General features: G+C 46.3%; 1 long non-coding RNA gene across 1 annotated transcript in view; it reads left to right on the top strand.

Annotated features, from left to right (window-relative positions):
- The window catches only part of LOC134956765 (uncharacterized), a 60,783-nt gene that overhangs the window by 5,771 nt on the left and 28,805 nt on the right, over positions 1 to 26,207 (top strand). Inside the window, exon 2 of the long non-coding RNA XR_010186159.1 lies at positions 11,501 to 11,629. This is a non-coding gene — a long non-coding RNA (uncharacterized LOC134956765). The remainder of the gene's footprint in view (positions 1 to 11,500; positions 11,630 to 26,207) is intronic.

Below are 26,207 nucleotides of genomic sequence, written 5' to 3'. Positions count from 1 at the left end.
GCCCGAGGCTGGTTATGCTTAGGAGGGGGGACCCCACACAATTTTTATTCATTGATGTTTAAGGAAAACAGACCCTTTCCCACAGATAAGCATGCACAGATCTCACTGATCCGTGCATGACAATCCAAACACGCCAAGAAAAAGCAGGTCTATTTTTTTGCTGCTTTTCTTTAAGAATTGCAAAAAAATACGACCACAATTGAACATTCACTGACAAAGACCAAAATACAAATGGATAGTAAAGCACCGTGATGTATGAACAAACAGCCGTGTTTGACCGATGGTCTATTCATTCGTATTTCTGCCCTCTGCCGTGAAAACCATTACGAATAGCCCCAACGCTGCCGAGATTTGTGCTTAGTAAATTCCCATGTTGCCACTTTGAAAATAAAAACAGACTCTGACAAAATCGGGACTTTAGTAAATAAACCCCCCGGTGTGCCCTAAGTTTGTCCTCAAGTTCTATTCCTACTTACAGTACAGTATGTATAGCAAATTCTGTACCTTTCCCAGCTGTCACAAAGCATAATGTACAGTACTGTTGCTATCCTGCACAATTCATCCCCAACTCAGTTCTGCTTACGTCTTTTTATTTATTTTTCATTCCTTGAGTTTGTTCTTGCTGATTGTTGACTTACAGTACATACTGTGCAGGGAAAGTGCCACCTTCTATATTCTAGTGCCCCAAGGCAGAAACCAAAGTATGTATACGTGTGTATGGTCTGTGCGCTCAATGAGAGTCTTTGGAATGCCTTGTTTGTCTGATCAGTGCCAGTTTGATGGAATAGATAGGTGTCAGATGTGCCTTAACTGCTCTCCAGGTATTAGGCATACAATGCATGGCACTGTATCTACTACTGTCAAATTTGACTTTAAAAAGTGGTACTCAGTTGTTTGTGTGGGGGTACGGATCATTGCAGTACCAACCTATATGTACTATAAGTAGTTAAATGGTAAAGGTATCCTCATATTGCTGTTACATGATTTACACACATTAATAAAATGTTCTCCATGAAATATACTACGTTAGACAGGCAATTCCTGGAGATACTGTCATTTATTCATTCACTTTTTATTGGCATAGAAAATCTTACTAAGGGCCTGATTCAGGACTCAGTGTACACAGCACTAGATGCAACTGCTGTGTGCAAATATGCTAATGATGTGGGAGGTGTCTTGTGTAAATAGATGTCTCCTGCAAGCTTCTGTGACACACTGTAGCATCCGAGGACGCAGCATCGGATTATCGGTGAAAACACTGGCCATCTGAGTAACCCACAGGTTTAACAGGATGGCTGGTGTTTTCACTCTGTCGGGACCAGGAAATCTGCATCAGAAGACACAGACCATGGCCTTGGCACGTCTATAAAAATGGGGACTAGAAGCCCCTGCTTTGTAAAACGGCCCCCATGGACACCCCCGCTCAACCCCCAGTATGGCCACACAGGGATGGACTAGGGCCAGAATTCGTCCCTGGCATTCTCGCACGCACATGCGCCGTCTGCACACGCACGCTCGGCATGGGGGAACATGAATGGTGGAAGGGGCGTAAGGTCACCGTTGTGTGAGTACTCAGGCATGGCGCAGGGGGGGTGCTGTGAGTCAGGGGGCAAGGACTCGCCGCACACCCCCATTTTGTTGATATGCACACTACGGGAGGGGGGCGAGCACACTTAGGGCAGAAGACACGGGGGCATGCCGCAAGTCATGGGGGTGTGGACTCGCGGCACGCCCCCATTTTGTTAGAACAGGTACTTTGGACAGCTCTCTCTGTGACCGGATCGGCTCACCTGCCCACCGGCCCATCTAGCATTTGCCAGAAGTGCCAGATGGGCAGTCTGGCCCTGTGGCCACAGCATGTAATTCATGCTGTGACTTGGGGGCACTGCCAGCGATCTTGCAGAAGGAGACCTGCACATGTGCAGATCTTTCAGCATCGGGTTTCTGTACAAAGCTGAATTAGGATCTAACTCAACCACATGGATATTTAAACATATTGTAAAATAGAGCTATACAATTTTAGATCATCAGATGCAAAAAATGAAGACTTTTTGTGTAGTAACAACTAGGAACAGCGCTTAGCCTGCTCCAACCAACGTCCAGGTCTTTCGTCGCTGGTGGGTATATCACGGATTAGATAGGAGAGCCTATATTCCAAGGAGGTCTCATATTCAATGATACTCCAATACATTGGGAGTAGGCAACCATGACACTCATAGACAATGAAACAGACAAACATGCAGACCTCTTTCTTTTCTGTGCAGGATACTGACATTTTCTTGTAGCTCACCCCTTTCTGGTAAATAGCCCAGTGTGAATAAAGAAAATATCCTGTATAAAGTATAAATCAAGCTCTGATTCTAAGGGGTAATTGTAATAGGGTGTGAAGAACTGAAGGTGCAGGAGTTTGTCCGAGAATGGACATATTTTTAATACAGCAATCATTTACAAGGCAAAGTTTTGAGGTTTTAGGGATGTCTGTGGTCTTTCACACTTGCAAGTTATGGTCTAATGCAATATTGTACATAAGTAGGGAATACTGTAGTGTCCTCATGTAGTTTCCCTTCTGATGTTGTTGGGAATGTGTATGCAGAGTACTGTACACAAATGCAGTGACTCTATAGGCAGTGACCTGTCATGGTAACGTAACCAGGCTCTCTGGTTTACTTGTAGCAGTGAACGTACAGCCATACTCATTGGGGTAAATTTACTAAGGTAGGAGGTTTTTTTAGAACTTGTGATGTTGTCAATAGCAACCAAGATTCTACTTAACATTTATCTAGCTGCTTCTAGAAGATAATAGATACAATCTGATTGGTTACTATGGGCAACATCACCAGTTCTAAAAAAAACCTCCCACCATAGTAAATTTGCCCACTGAATGGTTCAGCAATAGAGAAGATCCTGTAGTGCAGCAGGGTTGTAGGCTGTCTTCTGATTGCAGGAATCAAGAACAGCGGTTTTAGTGTGGTGATGTTGCGGGTCTCTGGATCTAGGAGGAGGACATCCATCCTCCACCCTATTGGTGGCCATCTTAGTTAGGGAATGAATTTTCTCTAGAGAAGCCATTTTGCTGGATACTGTGCAGTAGCGCACTCCACTTGTAACAGATGTTGGGGGTCGTTCCGAGTGGTTCGTAGCCCTGCAAAATTTTGCAGGGCTACGACTATGACAATAGACATGCCCAGCACAGGGCTATCCCGCCCCGCATGTCAGTATCACCCTCCCCCCCCCCCCCCCCCGCAGAAGTGCAAAAGCATCGCTTACAGGCCCTCATTCCGAGTTGATCGCTCGCTAGTTGCTTTTAGCAGCAGTGCAGATGCTAAGCCGCCGCCCTCTGGGAGTGTATCTTAGCTTAGCAGAAGTGCGACCGAAAGATTAGCAGAACTGCTCAGAAAAAATGTAATGCTGTTCCAGAGTAGCTCCAGACCTACTCCTTCCTTGCGATCACTTCAGTCAGTTTAGTTCCTGCTTTGACATCACAAACACACCCTGCGTTTGGCCAGCCACTCCCCCCGTGTCACCAGGCACACCTGCGTTTTTACCCGACACGCCTGCGTTTTATAGCACACTCCCGGAAAATGGTCAGTTACCTCCCAGAAATGCCCCTTTCCTGTCAATCACTCCCCGATCAGTTGTGCGACTGAAAAGCGCTGCTAGACCTTGTGTTAAACTGCATAGTTTTGTGTGAAAGTACTTTGCGCGTGCGCACTGCGGCCCGTATGCATGCGCAGAAGTGCCGATTTTTAGCCTGATCGCTGCGCTGCGAACAACGGCAGCTAGCGATCAACTCGGAATGAGGGCCATAGACACCAATGAAAGCAGCAATAGCTCAGAAATCATGTATTTACTGGTTTCACTAGTTTTACTACAACGCTTTTAGCACTGGCATCTAAAAGTATACTTATTTCTAGTTTTGAAGATTTAATTCAAGGGTTTGATCCTAAAGATGATGGCAATGTTAAATTTACTGCAGACATATAAAGAAAGGTTATAGTTCTCTTACATTTATATAATGTTAAATATACGGAGGTTGAAACTGCCAATGACAATGATGACAATGCATCATTCATTTTTCAATTGTTTTACCAGTTTTTATTCCCAAGGTTGATTTCCACTCCTCTTCCTCCAGCATCTATCACTGCTGCATCCACCCCACCATTTCTGGGGGTTAGAGCAGGGATAGGGAACCTTCGGCCCTCCAGCTGTTGTTGAACTACACATACCAGTATGTCTTGCTACAGTTTTGCTATTTGGCCATGCATAAAACTGTTGCAGGGCATGCTGTGATGTGTAGTTCAACAACAGCTGGAGGGCCGAAGGTTCCCCATCCCTGGGTTAGAGGGACAGACAGGTGAGAAGCAGGAAGATGGGGTTGGGGGGTAGAGATTTTATATAGGGAGATGGGCGGGGGTCAGATATGAGGGATGGGGAGGTAGAGAGTAAGAGATGAGAAGGGGGCTGATAGGGACAGATCAGAGACAGGAAGAAGGAGAGATGGAGGTAAGGGGACAGAGATGAGAGACAGGAAAACAGGGAATAGGGGAGAGGTCAGATATGAGGGATGGGGAGGTAGAGAGTAAGAGATGAGAAGGGGGCTGACAGGGACAGATCAGAGACAGGAAGAAGGAGAGATGGAGGTAAGGGGACAGAGATGAGAGACAGGGAAACAGGGAATAGGGGAGAGGTCAGATATGAGGGATGGGGAGGTAGAGAGTAAGAGATGAGAAGCGGGCTGACAGGGACAGATCAGAGACAGGAAGAAGGAGAGATGGAGGTAAGGGGACAGAGATGAGAGACAGGGAAACAGGGAATAGGGGAGAGGTCAGATATGAGGGATGGGGAGGTAGAGAGTAAGAGATGAGAAGGTGGCTGACAGGGACAGATCAGAGACAGGAAGAAGGAGAGATGGAGGTAAGGGGACAGAGATGAGAGACAGGGAAACGGAATAGGGGAGAGGTCAGATATGAGGGATGGGGAGGTAGAGAGTAAGAGATGAGAAGGGGGCTGACAGGGACAGATCAGAGACAGGAAGAAGGAGAGATGGAGGTAAGGGGACAGAGATGAGAGACAGGGAAACAGGGAATAGGGGAGAGGTCAGATATGAGGGATGGGGAGGTAGAGAGTAAGAGATGAGAAGGGGGCTGACAGGGACAGATCAGAGACAGGAAGAAGGAGAGATGGAGGTAAGGGGACAGAGATGAGAGACAGGGAAACAGGGAATAGGGGAGAGGTCAGATATGAGGGATGGGGAGGTAGAGAGTAAGAGATGAGAAGGGGGCGGACAGGGACAGATCAAAGACAGGAAGAAGGAGAGATGGAGGTAAGGGGACAGAGATGAGAGACAGGGAAACAGGGAATAGGGGAGAGGTGGGCATACGTGAGATCCATAGAGCTGTAGATGCGGGTAAGGGGGACAGAAATTAGATACAGAGAGATGAGGGAGTGTGGGTACATAAATGACACGCAATGGGATAGGGGGACGAGGGGAACAGAGATGAGAGACACTAAAATAAAGAAAATCTTCAATGCTGGCATGATTCCTAGTGACCAGGGTTTTTTTTTTTATGAAGAGTTGGATTGTAAAATCAGTCATTTCAGATTGTGTTTCTGCCCATTAGTATATAAGACATGGCTAGTAATAGCATTGGCCTTTTCAAAAACAGGTAGAAACATGATCCAGAGTGACTGGTTTTACAGCCCGACTCTTCATAAATAAACCCCCTGAAGTACAAACTACTAGTTAACTATAGATTTGCAAGAGAAGGTTGCCCAATAAGCAATGGTTGCCCCAGTATTGTGACAGAGAGAGTGTGTCCATGACATGTAATTTGTTTGGAGCCATAAATAAATCATACATCACATTTTATTTTGAGTGCTAGAGTGCTCATGTAATGGTCTAATCTAAAATAAAAACCAGCAGTGAAAAGTAAGGATCCAGGTGCAATGTATGGGGAGCAATTGCAGTCAATTGAAGAAAGACTTTTGATTGGAGGACTGTGACCTTTGTGTGCAGCTATCACTCATTTTCCACTTACTGTTGGTACAAGACCCAGGACGCAAAATATGCTTTTGATTGATGTTATAAGAATGCTTGCATTTGTACCTTTCACTTCATATCATGTGCCTGACTGCTCCCTCTCTGGCTACACTTGGTAAGAGCTCACCAGGGACAGGGAAAACATGTAAAAAATTCTTGTATATCTTTTAAAAACAACATATTGAATTTTCACTGCTGCAGAACTATATTTCGTACATCACCACAGGGATTTGTAGATGAGCAATAACCGAGAGGTTCACAGTTTGCAGTTCTTCCAGTAAATATTACAGTAGGTACACAGTATGTATTTCTGGTTTAGGCAGTTATTTTTACCTTTATAAGTATGTGAATGAGCAGTGGTACGATCACTAGGCATTTTACTGGCAAAGGCCTTTGGTAAACTTGTATTGAGAATTCTGCATTTGCATTTGAAGTAATAAATTACATTTACTATACAGTTTAAATAGACAGAAAAAAGAAGCTGTGTAACAACAAATAGACAGTGGGCACAACACAATGCACTAGAGTAAACAAAACAAAATAAAACCACAAACCAATAGATGCGTACCACAGAGTAGGTAAGATATGGGGGTAAATTTACTATTATTCGTGTTGCAGCCGATTTCAGCCACATCAATCTCGACTGACATTGGTCGTTTGAGATTGCAACTTTTTGAAAAAAGCAAACAGTAATTTACTAAACTACTGTGTATTTTCAATTAGAGTTCACCGATGTCGATATCCTGTGTATTGTTTGGCAGTGTTTTACGAGAGATTAGTAAAACACTGCCGGCAGGACATAACGCAATAAAGCCCGGCCGGATCAGTGAGATCCGTGCAGCGCTTCATTGTGTACAGTATTTAAATGGTTAAATAGTTAAAATGTAAAAAAACATTGTGTGGGGTCCCCCCTCCTAAGCATAACCAGCTCTGGGCTCTTTGAGCTGGTCTCGGGGGGAAACTGCTTCGGGTTCCCAAGTATTTATACAACCAGCACTGAGCTCTTGGACCGGTCCTGGGTCCAAAAATATGGGGTGGGGTGAAGGGGGGGCAAAAGACAGGGGTCACTTGTATTTTTTAAACCAACACCGAGCTCCACTAGTCAAGAAGATAATTCCAGAGCTGGTGGACACATTTATACTGGTCCCTGCGGCCGTGGCATTACCCCATCCCCCAACCAGTCGCCCCTGGCCGGGGATCCATGGGGGAGTGGGGACCCCCCCAGGAAAGGGGCCCCCCCTCCAGGCACCAAAGGGCCAGGGATGAAGACTGGACTGTCCCTGCCATCCGTGGGCTGTGGATGGCAGGCTAATAGCCCATGTGTAAAAAAAAAAAAAGAAGAAAGATTTAATATTGTCTTTTACCTGTGGAACTACAGGTCCCAGCAAGCCTTCCTTGCATGCTGGTACTTGGAGAAGCACAAGTACAAGCATGCGGGGCATTAAACAGCTCGCTGATACCTGTAGTTCCACCTGTAAAATAAATATAACAATAAAGACAGTACACACACACCATGAAAGTTCAACTTTAATTACACAAACATGCACACTTACACACTCACACATACTTACCTAGTGTCCCACGGAGCCCCTCTTTCCACTTGTCATTGTAGAATCCATTAGGGTACCTGTAAAAGAAAACCAATATACTCACCTATAAGCCGGTGTAGATCGGTCCTCTTCTTTCCACGTAGGCATCCAGGGGTTAAAAAATAACAAACCGCAAAAACCCGGTCCAATGCACTAAAGGGGACCCATTTTTATACATGGAATGCCGGGAGCCCTCGTAACTTTTGTCAACAGGGGTCTCACCAGCCAATCCGGGAGCGCCACGTCATAGCGCCCTCCTGATTGGCTATGCGCTCCCAGTTTGTCAATCAGGCGGAGCACAAAGGCTATAATGGAGAATCGCGATCGCTATGGGGTCCACCTTCCCTGTCAAAGTTAGTGGTGCTACATACATTTTTTACATTGGTACATCCAGGAACGTGCAATGAGGTAAATGGCTGAGGAAGCACTGGCTGGTCCCAGAGTCATATTTACAGACAATATATGAGCTCACGGGTGCATGTGGGCATTATATACAGGTACAGCAGTATATACTGCTGGAAACTTTCAAGAAAGTTTGGGAACCACTGATTTATGCTATATTTATTTAATATGGGATAAATAAGTTGGGATAAAATGCAGTTTGTATAGTTTTTGACTCCTTCAACCATATTTGTGATGGTTGCTGGAGTTGCTGCTTCTCTATTAGGAATAATTGTCAAGAAGCAGTAGTGATGTAAAGTATATTTGACCCTTCTTGCCATGTCTCTTCCTCAACAGCATTGCTTTCAGAATCAGAACCTTACAATAATTGTTCACAGTTTAATAATTGTACTGCCAAATGTGCAAATTTGCTTTGTTTTAGTAGGTGCTGAAAGTATTCAATACTCAAACTATTTGCAGCCCTGGCACCATTATACTGTCCATCACTGTAATATGCCAATATTATCATATATATCCATTTTTATTCGATTTTAGATGCTATAGACCAGCGGTCGCCAACCTGTCACTTGCAAGCGAAGGATAGCTCGCAGCTGCAATCCGGGTCACTTGACCCGTGCTGGCTGTTACCGCTGGCCAACTCCCGGGGGGGGGGGGGGTAGAGTCCGCAATTGACTCCCCCCTGCCGATCCCGAGCACTAATCCGCCACGGAGGAGATAGGCGCTAGAGGTCATAGTGTCTGTCAGGCAGCACAGCGCTGTAGCTACCCGGAAGTGCCGGGAGTGCTCGGCGCTGGTGGCACCTGGAGAGAGTGATGTCCTGTCCTGCGGCAGAGCCTGCCAGCCCACCCAGCTTGCCTGAGATGCATCACCCAGAGATGCCTCTGCACTTCCTGCGGATGAACACCGGTCTGAGCGGCTTGCTGCAGCAGCGCCTCAGCCTCCACAGTGTCTATCAGAGCCTGAGTGAGGAGCTGGGGGAAAAAACATTTTGTTATACCTAATACACACTGAGTGAAAAATAATGCTACATAATAATCAGATAATATGGAGATCTTAGTTGCGTATATCTGCAGATATAGGGTTAAGCCCCCAGGCCGATCGGCAAGGCGTCTCCATCACTGGCGGTCCCTAATAATAATACTGAGGAGCTGGGGGGGATAGAAGTGGGCGGCCTGGTGGAGGCAGAAGAAGGCAGGAGACGCTGGGGAGATGGCGGCTGAGCTAGGACAATTTCTGGTGTCAGACAGTCTGGGAGTGTGGGTGAGTGCAGGGACTGGGGGAGAGATGCTGTATACCATACTGTCGTTTGCCGTCATGTGTGCACCTTGTACAGTATGCCCCTCCCTGGTAACGAACATTACACCCCTGGCAACTAAACCCCTGACAGCGGACATCACATGCAGAGCATTACACCCCTGGCAACAAGACCCCTGACAACAAGCATGACACGCATAGCATTACACCCCTGGCAACGAACATGATACGCAGAGCATTACACCCCTGGCAACGAGCAGGACATGCAGAGCATTACACCCCTGGCAACAAGACCACAGGCAACGAGCATGACACCCCTGGCAACAAGCATAGAACCCAGAGCATGAAACCCCTGGCAATGACCATTACCCTCCTGACAACAAGCAGGACACCCAGAGCATGAAACCCCTGGCAACGAATATGAAACCCCTGGCAATGAGCATGAGACCCCTGACGAGTAGGTAATTTAAAATTAATTAGAAGCCTTACTGTGGGACATAATGTGTAATGGGCATTACGGTGTGTGGCATAATGTATCACGGGCATTGCAGTAGGTGGCATAATGTGTCAGGCTTTTACGGTGTGGGACATAATGTATCACGGACATTGCTGTGTGTGGCATAATGTGTCAGGGGCATTACTGTGTGTGGCATAATGTGTCATGGGCATTGCGGTGTGTGGCATAATGTGTCATGGGCATTACGGTGTGTGGCATAATGTGTCATGGGCATTATTATAAGGAGGAAAAATGACAAATAATGTAAGGGGCATGAATCAGGATTATTTTTTTCCTGTGGTGGCCAGTGTCTGGGCGCGCAGGTTGCAAAACTGGGGTATAAGGTAGTCTTTTCCTGCAATACCACGCCCCTTGCAGTGAGGCCACACCCTCTATTTGGAGCACGCGTGCCCACGACGCACGCTAGTACTTTGCTTTTAATATAGCAATGGGAGGGGTGCCAGAAACTTTTTTGGCAGGATGGTGCAAAATGTATAGCTACGCCACTGCCCACAAGTCCAGTCTTAACACTGAGAGCGCGCCAGCAAGCATTCAAGTACAGCATTTCCCCCCCCCCCCCCCCCCCCCCCAGATGAGCTAAATCTCCTATTTTTGAGACGAGGACACAGCTGTCTCAGTAAAAAGCCGCAATCACGACCGCGGAGCCGCTGCACTGCTGCATCAACAGGGAGCTACCATAGCTCTCTACTTATGGAATGTCCGGAGGGGTAGAGGGGGACACTGCTGGCTGCGCATGGCAGCTCCCTCCGTCCTCACACTGCTGTGTGTGTGTGTGTGTGTGTATACATATATGTGTGTGTATATATGGTGCAATGGTTCCCTGGGTGGAGACTGGTGTGCCCCCTCCTCCGTGCAGTAGAAACCATACGCCAGTCAGCAGTCTTTGTGAGTAATTGAATGTATTAAAGTACAAAAGGCATAGTGTACCGAAGTTTTAACGCCGCACAGGGCGTTTCTTTCAAGGTGCTATGCTGCAGGCTTGAAAAATACGCCCTGCGTGGCGTTGAAACATCGGTACACTAAGCCTTTTGTACTTTAATACATTAATTTACTCACAAAGACCGCTGATTGCCGCATGGTTTTTACTGCATGGAGGGGACACACACCAGTCTCCACCCAGGGAACCATTGCACCTATTACATATAAGGCACCTCGGCATTGAGTAACTGCAAGAGTAAGTGCCTACTTTTTGTCATATATTTATATGTACATACGTACGTATGTACATACATACGTACTTACTATATATATATATATATATATATACACACACACACACACACACACACACACATACATGCACACATACACCTGCGGAAACCCCCCTTACTAAATCCTGCGTTTGCCTCTGCACACCCCAATTAAGGTTGGGGACCACTGCTATAGACTGAGATCAGCACATTCTCAAAAGCATGGGGCATAAAGGCGAACAGGAGTTGCCGCAGGAGAGGGTTAGCCTTTATAAGAGCATTAGAAAGTTAGCAACTGCACAGAGTTTTTCAGCTAAGTACTAAAGTCTTTAGATACATCTAAACATTAACAAATGTACAGATTAGTGATGTTAGCTGCATTTCAGCAGGATTGGTGCCTCAAATCAAAGACAACCTTATGTAAAACAAAATGGGAGTAAAGCTGACAGGAACTTTCAAATACTCTGCTGAAAAGCACTTTTCTCATACCCTGTGTATTTATTCACAGAACACACCTTGATGTCAAGCTGAATTCAGGAGTGACTTCTGAGACCTAAGGAAAACTGATAGTGCTGCTCCTACATCATAAGCCTTTTGTTTCCAGCCATCTGCTCTAACTTGACCTACAGTATTTGGGGTATGACTCATTTCTGCTAACAGCTATCATATATCTCTATTATAGTACAATGCAATTACCCAATGTCTATCACACTAATATATTTAAGCCCAGTAAGAATCGTAATAGTTTCTTAGACAAGCGTGTATAATCATTGGAGGCAAGGAGGGGTAGACTGAATCTGGGATATATATTATTTGCCTATTATAATTTATAATTGTTTTAGTAAACACCCTGGTGCAATCACTCTATATATATATGTGTGTGTGTGTGTGTGTGTGTGTGTGTGTGTGTGTGTGTGTGTGTGTGTGTGTGTGTGTGTGTGTGTGTTTTAAAAAGTAAAGGTGTTAATAGATTTTTTTTTTTTGTATAATAGATTATTTTTGTTCAAAAACTAATAAAAAGCCAAGAACAATAGTACATAGTGCAGGCGATATCCAAGAAAGTTGACTAAATTGAGTGGTCAGCATAATTTACAGAATACAATAACCGTACAACGAGATCAATTTGCTTTTCATGTACTACCGAATTTGGCAACAGACAAATATAGACCAGAGAAAACAACAGAGAGAGCAAGAAAGACAAGAAGACAAGAAGAAAGACAACACAGTGACACAAATAGGGAAACATAGAGACACGGGTCAGATTCTACTCCTAGGAGCATTCCTAAAAAGGCATAGTGAAACATATATAGAAAGTAATAAGTAAAATAAATAAATATCAAGAATAATCAGTTAGTCTCAGAATGTGGGAAATGTAATTGTGACAAATCTGTAGGGCCAATAATAGCCATAGGGAGCCCTCTCCGTTCCTGATATTCCTTCCATTTCAGCCAATGTTTCCACACCGAAGGAGGCAGTATCGAATATATACCTCCTGCTGTTTCAAATAAAAAATGCTTATGAGTATTATTAACAATAGCTTGGATGGTGGGTATAGACTGTGATTTCCACAACCGTACAATCGCCGCCTTGGTGGATATGAGGACATAGCCAGCAATATACCTGTCGCCTTGCGATAATTCAGATGGTGAGTAATGGAATAGAGCAAACAAAGGGTTCATTGGTACCTCTACCCCCAGCACCTCCCGGATAAAAGAAAGCACTTCGATCCACAGTAGTCTCAGAGTCGGGCAGTCCCAGAAAATGTGTAGAATAGTACCCACGTGGCCGCAATTCCTCCAGCAAAGCCGAGAGACCGAGGGCCAAATGCTATGAAGCCGCTGCGGAGTAAAGTACGCCCTTTGGCATAATTTAAAGTACATTTCAGAATGTTGGAGGCATTTTGAAATCTTAAAGCACAGTGAGGAAATGGAGTCCCACTCTTCCTCTCGCAGAACAATAGAGAGGTCTCTTTCCCATTTCAACTGGGGGGGGAGTCTTACCCTGTTTAGACAGGAGAATAATATACTGATACCATTTAGAAATCCCACCACCATGGTCAGGGGAAGACATCCTAGAGCGTAAAGAAGCAGGAAGGGGGACGGGACCCCCAAACCCCCCAGCACAGGACTGAAGCCAATGACGTATCTGCAAATATTTAAAGAAGTCCTGCTTCGTGATACCTGAATGACTTTGCAGTCTAGAGAAGGGCATGAAACCTCCCTCCAAGCATAGATCCCTCAAATGCACAATCCAAGCACCAATGCAATCGTCCAACACAAGATTAGGTATGATACAAGAGATAGTACTGATAGGCAAGTCGGCCGACGGCAACGAAATAGTCGAATCAGATGCAACAATCACATGCCAAAGCTTCAAGGTGCATCTAATCGCTTCCCCTGGGCCCTGCCACTTAGGAACGCTATGGGCGGGCAACAAAAATAGGTCTCTCATGTCTATCTGACCCATGAAAGACCGTTCGCTGAGGACCCATGGTTTGGGATTGTGCATATTGAACCAATCTCGAGCCTGACTAAGAAGGCAAGCGGAATGGTACGCCTCTAAATTAGGATAGGCTACACCTTCGACATTCTTAGGTAACATCAAAACCTGCCTAGCAATACAGGGCCTAGACCATATATAATGAGAAATAATCCTGTTAGCTCGTACGATAAGAGGTTTGGCGAAGTTGCGAGGGATAGCCCGAAACAAGTATAGAAGTTTAGGGAGTAAAATCATCTTAGTTGCGGAGATGCGTCCTAACCAGGAAATTTCATGAAGGGACCATTCTTTAATTAGTTTTTCAAAAGCGCTTAAGAGGGGTGTATAATTACAGTCGTACAAGTCTCTGTCTAAGGAGAGATAAATACCCAAATACTTGATAGATCTCTCTTGCCAAGCGTATCTATATCTATCTATATCTATCTTTGAGCAAGGTCACAGTGCGTGGTGAAGTGTGAAGCGGTAGAGCTTCGGTTTTGGAAGTGTTTAATTTGTAATAGGAAACACTGGAATACTGATCCAGGATAACATGGAGAGCGGGTAGAGAGGTGTCAGGGTGAGTTAGGCAAAGCAAAATGTCATCAGCGAATAGACTGATCTTGTGAGTCAGACCTCCGATCTCTGGACCTGCAACTGTCGGGTCAGACCTAATGGCTTCAGCCAGAGGCTCAATAGCTAAGTCGAAAATAAGGGGTGATAGGGGGCAACCCTGCCTAGTACCATTCGAAATGTCAAAGTCCCCAGACAAACAACCATTGACAAACACCCTTGCAGAGGGGGCAGTATAAAGCAAATATAGAGTCCAAGAACCGCCCAGCAAACCCAAACTTATCCAGAACAGCTCTCAAATAACCCCAGTAGAGTCCAGGGTCGGACTGGCCCACAGGGGTACCAGGGAAACCACCGGTAGGCCCCACTGCCTGGGGGCCCACTCCTTCCTCTAGGGATCAGGTTCCAGACTGTGCACTTGTATTATACATGGTAGATTTGTTGCATTACACTGCACTAAACTATTGTGTATTTCAAGCCTCTGTGGAGGCTGGCCACACCCCCTTTGTAGGCTGGCCACACCCCTAAGTATAGGCCCCTATAACTGCATTCCCCCGGTGGGCCCTTGAAGCCCTAGTCCGACACTGGTGGAGTCTGTCAAACGCCTTTTCGACATCCAGTGATAGTATGAGAAGGGGCGTTTTCAGTGGTGTAACTAGAATTTTTTTTCCCCCAAGCCAAAAAATTCTACGCCCCCCCCCCCATCCCCATAATTGACACTAGTAAAGGGATGAACCTGTGTCGCAAAAAGGGGGCGTGGAAATGTTAAAATGGGAATGACTTCGCATAAAGGGGCGTGGCATTGCAGGAAAAGACTACCTTATACCCCAGTTTTGCAACCTACACGCCCAGACATTGGCCACCACAGGAAAGAAAAATAATCCTGATTCATGCCCCTTACATTATTTGTAATTTTTCCTCCTTATAGTAATGCCCAGTATACATTATGCCGCAAACTGCAATGGCCCTTAGACATTATGCAACACAGAATAATGCACATGACACAATATGCACACACCATAATGCCTCCGACACATTATGCCACACACCGTAATGCCTGTGACACATTATGACAGGAATCGCAATGCCCGTTATACATTATGCTACACACTGCAATGCTCCTGATACATTATAGCACATACAATGCCTGTGACACATTATGACACACACCGCAATGACCCTGAGACATTATACCACATACCACAATGCCCGTGATATAGTATACCACACACCGTAATGCCTGACACATTATGATACACCGCAATGTCCGTGATACATTATGCCACACACTGCAATGACCCTGAGACATTATACCACATACCACAATGCCCGTGATATAGTATACCACATACCGTAATGCCTGTGACACATACCGCAATGCCCGTTATACCCTATGCCACACACCGCAATGCCCATTATACATTATGCCACACTGCAATGCCCCTGAGACATTATACCACATACCACAATGCCCGTGATATAGTATGCCACACACCGTAATGCCTGTGACACATTATGACACACACCGCAATGTCCGGGATACATTATGCCACACACCGCTATGCCCATTACACATTAAGTCCTACAGTAAGGATTCTAATTACTTTTAAATTACCTGCTCATTGCCAGGGGTTTCATGCTCTTGGTTCCATGCACGGTGCCAGTAGTTTTCATGCTCAGGGTGTCATGCTCATTGCCAGGGGTTTCATGCACTGGGTGTCATGCTCGTTGCCAGGGGTTTCATGCTCTTGGTTCCATGCATGGTGCCAGGGGTTTTCATGCTCAGGGTGTCATGCTCGTTGCCAGGGGTTTCATGCACTGGGTGTCATGCTCGTTGCCAGGGGTTTCATGCACTGGGTATCATGCTCGTTGCCAGGGGTTTCATACACTGGGTGTCATGCTCGTTGCTAGGGGTGTCATGCTCTTGGTTCCATGCATGGTGCCAGGGATTTTCATGCTCAGGGTGTCATGCTCGTTGCCAGGGGTTTCATGCACTGGGTGACATGCTCGTTGCCAGGGGTTTCATACACTGGGTGTCATGCCCCCAGTGCCAGATATTCCCCCACAGTGCCAGGTACACACATGCCCCAAATGCCAAAGATGCCCCCCCCCCAAGTGCCAGGTACACATATACCCCCCAGTGTCACATATGCCCCCCCAAGTGCCAAATATGCTTCCCCTCCCCCAGTGCCAGGTACAGCTCCCCCCCGCTCTCCCGCTGTTTTGTGAATGAGGGACACGGAGGGCACAGCGCGCGCCTCTCCTGTGTCCTTCCTGCGTCTCCGGCGTGTCTGTTAAATTAAGTGCCGGTTCGTGAGACAATCAGAGCTCATGAATGGGCACTTCATTCAATAGACACGCCGGAGACGCAGGAGGGACACAGGAGAGGCGAGCGCTGTGCCCTCCGTGTCCCTCCTTCACAGCAGCGGCTAGGGAAGGAGGGAGACAGCATGTCAATCTGCGCTAAATCAGTGGCGGCGCCCCCCCGCAGCCCTGCGCCTCCAAGCCACCACGAGGGCTGCGGGGGCAGTAGTACGCCACTGGGCATTTTATGTGCATCGCAATATTCCAGTATGTTATACACTCTCCGAGTGTTGTCCGGGGCCTGCCTGCCTGGGACAAAGCCAACCTGGTTAGCAGCTATGAGAGAAGGAAGCAGCGGGGAAAGGTGGTTGGCAATAAGCTTTGCAAAAAGCTTAACGTCTGTGTTCAACAAGGCTATGGGACGGTAATTTTGGACGGATGTAGGGGGCTTACCAGGTTTAGGAATAGCAACTATTTGTGCCTCAACCATTTCCCTCGGAAACCTCCCCACAACTAATGCCTCATTGAAAACAGACAACAGTACAGGGGCCAAATCAGCCTTATATGATTTGTAAAAATTTGAGGGGAAGCCATCAGGGCCAGGAGCCTTGTTTCTCGGGAGATCAGTAATGGCTAGTTCTTTAATTGTCCAAGGGGAGCCAAGGGACAGGCAGGTCGCGGAGTCCAGTGTTGGGAGGGAGATCTCCTTCAAGAAGGACTGAATGTCAGCTGCACTAGGTTGGGGAATAGTCCGGTCTGATTGTAAACCATAGAGTCGAGAATAATACTCTGCAAAGGTGTTTGCAATATCACAAGGGTCAGACACTCTAGATCCCGTGGAGGAACATACATAGAAATTCTAGCTCTAGCTCGCTTACCCCGTAATTTCCGTGCCAATAGGCGACCCGCCTTATTACCAAGTACATAAAACCTCTGGTTCAGCCTAGCAATATTACGTTGCACATCCCGAAGGGAGAAAACGTTAACCTTTTCCCTAGCTGCTAGCAGAAGCTTGAAAACATTTCTATTGAGAGGTTCAACTTTATGAAGTAATTCAAGTCTGGCAGCCTCACTTTCAGCTAATAAACGCTCAGCATGTTGAGAGCGCTTAAGTATGGAAGCTGTTTGGATGGCAGATCCCTGAATCACCGCCTTAAAAGGAGCACCAGTTATTAAAAATCGAGGTATCCTCCGGTTTATTCGTGTCTAGGTATAACTGTATAGAGCGTCGTATGGTGAGAATAGCATCGGGGTAGCTAAGTAAAAAATTCCCCAATCTCCAGGGCCGTGGAGAGACTTTACAGGCCTCCTGGTCCCATACTAACAATAGTGGGGAATGGTCCGACCAAGACATCGGCAATATAGTAACTTCACGTATGGCCGTCAGAGTCTCTTTACTAGTCAAGGCAAGGTCTATCCTAGAGTACAAGGAATGAACATGCGAGTAGAAAGAGTAGTCCCTGACAGTGGGATGTTTAGTTCTCCATGCATCATAAAGGTCGTATTCACCTAGTAACTGGCGAAGGCCAGCCTTCCCACCCTGGATGTTCCGATTTCCAGACCGGGTACTCCTAGTAGTGCTAGATCTATCTAGTAGAGGATCCACAACTAAATTGAAATCCCCCAAAATCATAACGGCCCCCTTAGTGTGCTTTTGTACTAAAGAACATAATTTCTTACAGAACGCAAGCTGACCAGAGTTTGGAGCATAACATGTGACTAAAGTGACCATAACGTTTTCAAGTAACCCTATTAATATGAGATACCGACCCTCAGGGTCTACAATTTGGGACTATAATACAAAAGAGCAGTTCAGGGAAAAAAGTATCGCTACCCCAGCCTTTTTTGTAGGACCATTAGCAAGATAGCAAATAGGGAAGCGGTTATCAGAAAATCTAGGGGGGTCTAACTTCCTAAAATGGGTTTCTTGGATTGCCACCACATTCGCCTTCATTTTATAGAAGGATGATAAAGCCAGATTGCGCTTCTGTGGGGAGTTCAATCCCTTAACATTTAGTGAGACTATCCGAACCATAACTAATTAAACAAGGAGCGAAACAGCCGCTGAAACCAACTGGTGCAGTCAGAAGTAATACCGTATCTTGAACATAGTACCATAGTAGAAACAAAACCCTGGGGGAGACAAGACACACAAGGGAAACTCACAAGGGTAGAGAGGAAAGAAGTAAGAAAGAAAGGAAACATACCCTGTAGAGATCCGGAGCCATAGTAAGACGCCAAAACATCCAGCGCCTCACACTACAAATAGAGAGGTTGGTGGCCAACCTCCCCGCAATCAAACAGTCGAGGCTTTTGAATCTCGGTATGTATAAGCTCACGCGACATACAAAACATATAAATACAGGGCTACAAAGACATGCAGTCCTAAGCAAATCATTGAGAACTAGAGGAGATAGGTTAACCTAAGAACAGCAGCAAAAGAAAAATAATCAGAATGGGACATAGTACATAGTCATGACTTTTAAACCTAGAACTCTAAACTGCTCATGTCTGAGCAAACCCGGACAAAAGGAACAATCAAAATAGTCTCAATGGTGGTAATCAACGTATGCAGTAACTATAGCAGTCTCTGCAGTAAACATCCTGGAAATGTGATATCATCCTAGCGAAGGCCGCTCCTGGCAAATAGGCGTTACCAAGGCAGAACTCTACTTCTCAACCGTCGACCAGTCCTGCTTAAGTCGGCAGTCAGGAGAGCCAGACCCACGATCTCCTCCAAGATTCCATTTACGGAGAAGCTTCATACCATCGTCCACTGAAGAGATAGCAATAGCGGAGCCATCCCTGGAAATCAATAGACGAGTGGGAAAGCCCCACCTATAGAGAATGCCAGCCTTTCAGAGAGCTATAGTAACAGGTGGGAAAGAGCATCTTTTATTAAGAGTGTACTGTGACAAGTCTCCAAATAATTGAAGCTGGCCCAAGGCCTCTGCTGAGTCAGAAGAAGGTCTAGCGGCTTTGAGCAGGGATTCTTTAACATGGAAGAAGTGAATTCTCATCAGAACATCCCTTGACGATCCCTCTGGAGTACTGCGGGCCTTCGGAATCCGATGTATGTGGTCTATAAGCAGATCCGAGGAACTGGCAGAGGGCAGCAATTTCTTGAAGATCTCCATAGTTTAGTCATGAAGACTGCTATTGGAAACTGAGTCAGGGACCCCCCTGAGTTTAAGGTTGTTTCTGCGCAAGCGATCTCCCAAATCCACTACCTTATCGCGCAGAGCAGCCACTTCACCCTCGAGGGTATCATGACAGTCAATTAGCGAATTATGCGAGCCCACCACTTCACCCATCTTCGTTTCCAGCTGGCCGGTCCTCTCGCCCAATTCGTCAATGGAGCTCTGGCAGGATCACAACATGGCTCTAAACTCAGATGTCACTTCGTCTTTAAACTGATGCAGCAAAAGCTTCATACTGCCCACTGTTAAAGCTTTGCTATCCTCTAGATGCGGTGGAAAAGGGGGGTCGTTAGAAGGGGAGGCAGGCGCCAGAGGAGAGGGCGGCATGTTCAGGGGTGATGAGCCAGCCGCAGGGGCTCCAGCCTCTTGAGGCTTATTGCGAAAGGGAGAAGGCTTAAAAAAGGCTACTTGAGAGACCGGTTTGGAGGCTTTATGATTTTTTGGAGGCATGACACCAGACTCCTGACTCCCCAGAGGAGTTCCAAACTCAGTAGGAAGGGAGTACAGCGGGGTCTCAATCCAATAAAAGAACGACCGTGTAGCGTGTGGGAATGAATCAGCTAGAGTGATTGCGGGGAGGCACTAGGAGGACATACTTCAAAGAGGTTCACATCTCAGCACGTCAGCGACAGATCTGATTCTCAAGGGCGATCAGCAATCACCCCCTAACTGAGGGGCCTCAAACCCAGGAAGCAGCCTCTACCTGTAGCAAGTGATCAAACGCTCAATGTAAAGGAGATCCAGATCCACTGCCCAGGGCCCAATACTGATCGGTCCCGTAGACAGGGTCCTAACTTTAGGCCACAGCCGGAGGGCCCTAACTCTACTTTCGGATATTATATGCCAGGAAGCGAGGGAAAAACTAGCTAGTTCCGTGTTCAGCCCGGTATCTTAATCAGGGCTGCTGATGGCGGCTGCCTGTGGGCAGGGCATGCAGAGGGGCAGTGGGTGAGGTCGCCGCTGATGATCTGGGTCAGGGGAGCAGCTCACCTTGTCAAGAGGAGGGGGGATCACCTGCCCTGAGTGGCCGCTGCTTTCCTCCCTGGCTCCCGATATCCAAGATGGCCGCCGGGGCTCCGGGCCACCCGCCGCGGCACCCAGCAGGCCCCTCCTCCCTCCTGTAGTGCCGCTGGTCCCAGCGGCAGAGGCTTGATGGTCCAGCTGCGGGAGCGCAGATCGGCGATTCCCGGCAAGTGCTCCAGAGAGGTAAACTGCGCGTCCGGCGGCTCCGGCCGCAAATCGAGGTCCTGGCTTCAAGGTGATGGACAGGCCGCAACCCGCAGGAGCCTGAATACCGGCTCCCCGATTCCGCAGCGCTGGCCTACCACTACGAAATCTTCTCTCCACTGCAGGGGCAGATACTGAAAGGGCTTCCAAGGCACATGGGGTATAAAATAAGGGTGATAACTCCTGAATTCTAGCGGAGCTCCCTGTCTGTGCTGCCAGTCAGATCAACCTCCAGGCCACGCCCCAATAGATTTTTTTTAATTAACAAAATGCAAAAAATCTAATTCAAATCAATATTTGGTGTGACCACCCTTTTCCTTCAAAACAGTATTGATTCTTTTAGGTAAACTTGCACGCAGTTGTTGAAGAAACTCGACAGGGGAGGTTGTTACAAACATCTTGGAGAACTAACCACAGATTTTCTGTGGCTGTAGGCTTGCTCAAATCCTTCTGTCTCTTCATGTAATCCCAGACAGAGTCGATGTTGAAATTAGGGCTCTATGGGGACCAAACCATCACTCCTTGTTCTTCTTTATGCTGAAGATATTTCTTAATACATTGGCTGTATGTTTGGGGTCATTGTTCTGTTGCAGAACAAATTTGTAGCCAATTGGATGCCTCCCTGATGGTATTGCATGATAGGTAAGTACCTGCCTGTATTTCTCAGAATTGAGGACACCATTAATCATGACAATATCCCAACTCCATTTGCTGAAATGCAGTCCCAAACTTGAAAGGAACCTCCACCATGCTTCACTGTTGCCTGCAGACACTCATTATTGTACTGCTCTCCAGCCCTTCGGCGAACAAACTGCCTTTTGTTAAAGCCAAAAATGTCAAATTTTGACTCATCAGTCCAGAGCACATGCTGACATTTACTGCATCCCAGTTCCTATGTTTTCAAGCATAGTTGAGTCGATTGGCCTTATTCCACTTTGAAGGTATGTCTTTTGGCAGCAATTCTTCCATGAAGACCACTTCTGGCAAGACTTCTCGAAACAGTAGATGGGTGTACCTGGATCCCACTGTTTTCTGCCAGCTCTGAGCTGATGGCACTACTGGACATCTTCCAATTTCGAAGGGAAGTAAGCATGATGTGTCTTTCATCTTATGTACTAAGTTTCCTTGACCGACAACTGCATCTGCGGTCCTCAACATTGCCCATTTCTTTGTGCTTCCATGATGAGAAATACAGGCAGGTACTTATCCATCATGCAATACCATCAGGGAGGCATCTGCTTGGCTCCAAATTAATTCTGCAGCAGGGAAATGACCCCAGCGGTGCAAGTATGCGGGTATGCTCGGGTACGGAGTACCCTTAAGAATTTGGCAGCGGGTGCGCAGTACCACCTGCCACACACTTTGCTATCACCACAATTATAATGTGCCACATAGCAACAAGACCTTGGTGTTTGGCAGCATGACAGCTCCTCCCACGTTGTCAGGGTTACTGGGAGTGCAACAGTGGCTGTATTTTCCTGTTATAATGGAGGCATTACTATATATTGTTATTAAATTGGGGCATTAAAATATATTTCTATTATACTGGAAGTATCACTATATATTTCTATTATACTGGAGGCATTACTATATATTTTTAGCCTTGTCTCCAGATTCCCCCCCAAAAAAGGGGCTGTCGTGTGGCCATGCCGCTAGTGTCATGTAGCCACTCCCACTAGCAGCATGTGGCCACGCCCCTTCACAACACATCACCACGCTCAGTTTTTCGGCACTCAGTACCACTAAGAAAATATTTCTACTTGCACCACTGAATGACCCCTACATACAGCCAATGTCATCAAGAACTATCTTCAGTGTAAAGAAGAACAAGGAGTCCTGGGAGTGATGATATGGGGGCAGAGCCCTGATCTCAACATCATCAAGTCTGTCTGGGATTACATGAAGAGACAGAAGGAATTGAGCATTCCTACATCCACAGAAGATCTGTGGTTAGTTCTCCAAGATGTTTGTAACAACCTCCCTGCCGAGTTCCTTCAAAAACTGTTTCCCTAGAAGAATTGATGCTGTTTTAAAGCAAAGGGTGGTCACACAAAATATTGATTTGATTTGGAGGATTGTCTCGAGGCACAAATCTGGGGGTGGGTACAGAAAAATATATGCTGCTTTGAAGGTCCCAATGAGAACAGTGGCCTCCATCATCCATAATTGGAAGAAGTGTATATATATATATATATATATATATATATATATATATATACACACACACACACACACAGTATATACAGTGGGACAAAAAAGTATTTGGACAGCCGCCGATTGTGCAAGTTGACCCACTTAAAAAGATGCGAGAGGTCTGTAATTTCCATCATAGCTACACTTCAACTGTGAGAGACAGAATCTGAATAAAATAAACAGGAAATCACATTGTATGATTTTTAAACAATTTGCTTGTATATTCTTGTGGAAAATAAATATTTGAACACCTACCAAGCAGCAAGATTTCTGGCTCTCACAGACCTGTTACTTCTTCTTTAAGAAGCTCTTCTATCCTCCACTCGTTACCTGTATTAATGGCACCGGTTTGAACTGGTTATCTGTATAAAAGACACCTGGCCAAGACCAGAGAGCTGTCTAAGGACACCAGGGACAAAATTGTAGAGCTGCACAAGGCTGGGATGAGCTACTCGACAATAGGCAAGCAGCTTGCTGAGAAGAGATCAACTGTTGGCACCAGTGGCGTAAGTTCGCCCCAGTCGCTCGGAGGCATGATAAATGTTGGTGCCCCCCCTACATACACACACACCCTCTTCATATGTAGCTATCCGGCACTCATGGTGAACAGTAGCAGCGTGCTCAGGTGCCTTTCCCAATAGTAATATAGATACACAAGCAAAGTGGACGGCACTCCAAGTCAGTCATCACAATAAAATAGACACCAGCATACCTTTATAGCACACCTACAGTACTCCCTCACCTACCAGCGTGTCAGAATGTAGATGCTTTGGTGCAGTGGTGTGCCGATATATATATCTATATATAAAAAATGCACAAACACCTTTTTCACTTAAAAACAGACAAACGCCTCTTTCACATAAACACACACACACACACACACACACACACACACACACACACACACACAAATGCCTCTTTCACTTAAACACACACAAATACCTATTTTACTTAAGAACACACAAGCGTCTTTTTCACATAAACACACACACATGCCCCTCACTTCCACTCACGCCTCTTACTTACACACGCCTCCTTTGCTTAAACACACACACATGCCTCCTTTACTTAAACACACACGCCTCCTTTGCTTAAACACACACATGCCTCCTCTGCTTAAACACACATGCCTCCTTTGCTTAAACACACATGCCTCCTTTGCTTAAACACACACACTCCTCACTTACACACACGCCTCTCACTTAGACATGCCTCCTTCACTTAAACTCACACATGCCTCCTTTACTTAAACTCACACGCCTCCTTCACTTAAACACACACATGCCTTTTTCACTTAAGCACACATATGCCTCTCTCACACACACACACACACACACACACACACACACACGCGTCTCCCTTATACGCACACGCCTCTTTCACTTAAAAACACACACACACAAAAACAAACACATGCCTCCTTCACTTAAACTCACACACGCCTCCTTTACTTAAACTCACATGCCTCCTTCACTTAAACACACACATGCCTCTTTCACTTAAACATACACACACACCTCTCACTTTTACACACACACACACACACACACACACACGCACACACACAAATGCCTCTTTCACTTAAGCACACATATGCCTCTCTCACACACACACACATCTCCCTTACATGCACACACGCCTCTTTCACTTAAAAACACACACACACAAAAACAAACATGCCTCCTTTGCTTAAACACACACTCCTCACTTACACACCTCACTTAAACATGCACACATAAAACACAGTGCTGCCAACATTTATTAAAGACCCCGCCAGCACCCCTCCCCCTCCAACTACACACACCCCCACACAGTGCAGCTTGAGTCAAGTGCTGCCAGTGCCTACCTGCTGCTATCAGCCCAACAGAGGAACAGAGAGCTTCACTCGGCCAGCTCAACTGGAAGGGCCTGGCAGGAGCTGCACTCTGGAGCTCCAGCTAGCTGCAGCCACAGCCAGCTCTCTGTATATACGAGGAGGCAGCTTCCGTGTCACTAACTCGAAAGCTCCTCGCAGCAAATGATTGCAAGGGTCAGTCAGCTGGAGACAATGGAGGAGATGTGCCCCCTTGAGGTCAGGAGCCCGGCGGCAGCTGACTCCACTTCCTCACAGAGTTCTGCCCCTGGTTGGCACAGTTATAAAAAAAAGAAATACAAGATCACTGACAATCTCCCTCAACCTGGGGCTCCATGCAAGATCTCACCTCGTGGGGTATCAATAATCTTGAGAATGGTGAGGAATCAGCCCAGAACTACACGGCTCAAGAGACCTCATGACCTCAAGAGAGCTGGGGCCACAGTCACAAAGGTTACCATTAGTAACACACTACGTCGTCATGGATTGAAATCCTGCAGTGCCCGAAAGGTCCCCCTGCTTAAGCTAGCACATGTCCTGGCCCGTCTAAAGTTTGCCAGTGACATCTGGATGATCCAGAGGAGTATTGGGAGTAATGTGGTCAGATGAGAGCAAAATCAAACTTTTTGGTATAAACTTTACTTGTTGTGTTTGGAGGGAGAAGAATGATGAATGGCACCCCAAGAACACCATACCCACTGTGAAGCATGGGGGTGGAAACATCATGCTTTGGGGCTGCATTTCTGCAAAGGGGACAGGACGACTGATCCATATTAAGGAGAGGATGAATGGGGCCATGTATCGTGAGATTTGGGCCAAAAACCTCCTTCCCTCAGTAAGAGCATTGAAGATGGAACGTGGCTGGGTCTTCCAGCATGAAAATGACCCCAAACACACCGCCCGGGCAACTAAGGAGTGGCTCCATAAGAAGCATTTCAAGGTCGTGGAGTGGCCTAGCCAGTCTCCAGACCTCAACCCAATAGAAAATCTGTGAAGGGAGTTGCAAGTCCGTGTTGCCCGGCGACAGACCCAAAACATGACAGATCTAGAGAAGATCTGCATGGAAGAGTGGGCCAAAATACCTGCTACAGTGTGTGCAAACCTGGTCAAGAACTACAGGAAACGTTTGACCTCTGTAATTGCCAACCGAGGTTATATTACAAAGTATTGAGTTAAACTTTTTGATTGTCCAAATATTTATTTTCCGTAAGAAAATACAAATAAATTGTTTAAAAATCGTACAATGTAATTTTCTAGTTTTTTTTCAGATTCGGTCTCTCACAGTTGAAGTGTACCTGTGATGGAAATTACAGACCTCTCTCATCTTTTTAAGTGGGTCAACTTGCATAATCGGCTGTCCAAATACTTTTTTGCCCCACTGTATGCAGCCT

This window comes from Pseudophryne corroboree, chromosome 9 (genome assembly GCF_028390025.1).
Source record: "Pseudophryne corroboree isolate aPseCor3 chromosome 9, aPseCor3.hap2, whole genome shotgun sequence".
Taxonomy (NCBI): Eukaryota; Metazoa; Chordata; class Amphibia; order Anura; family Myobatrachidae; genus Pseudophryne; species Pseudophryne corroboree.
Note: the sequence above shows the minus strand (reverse complement) of the source record. Positions and strands in the feature narration are given on the sequence as shown.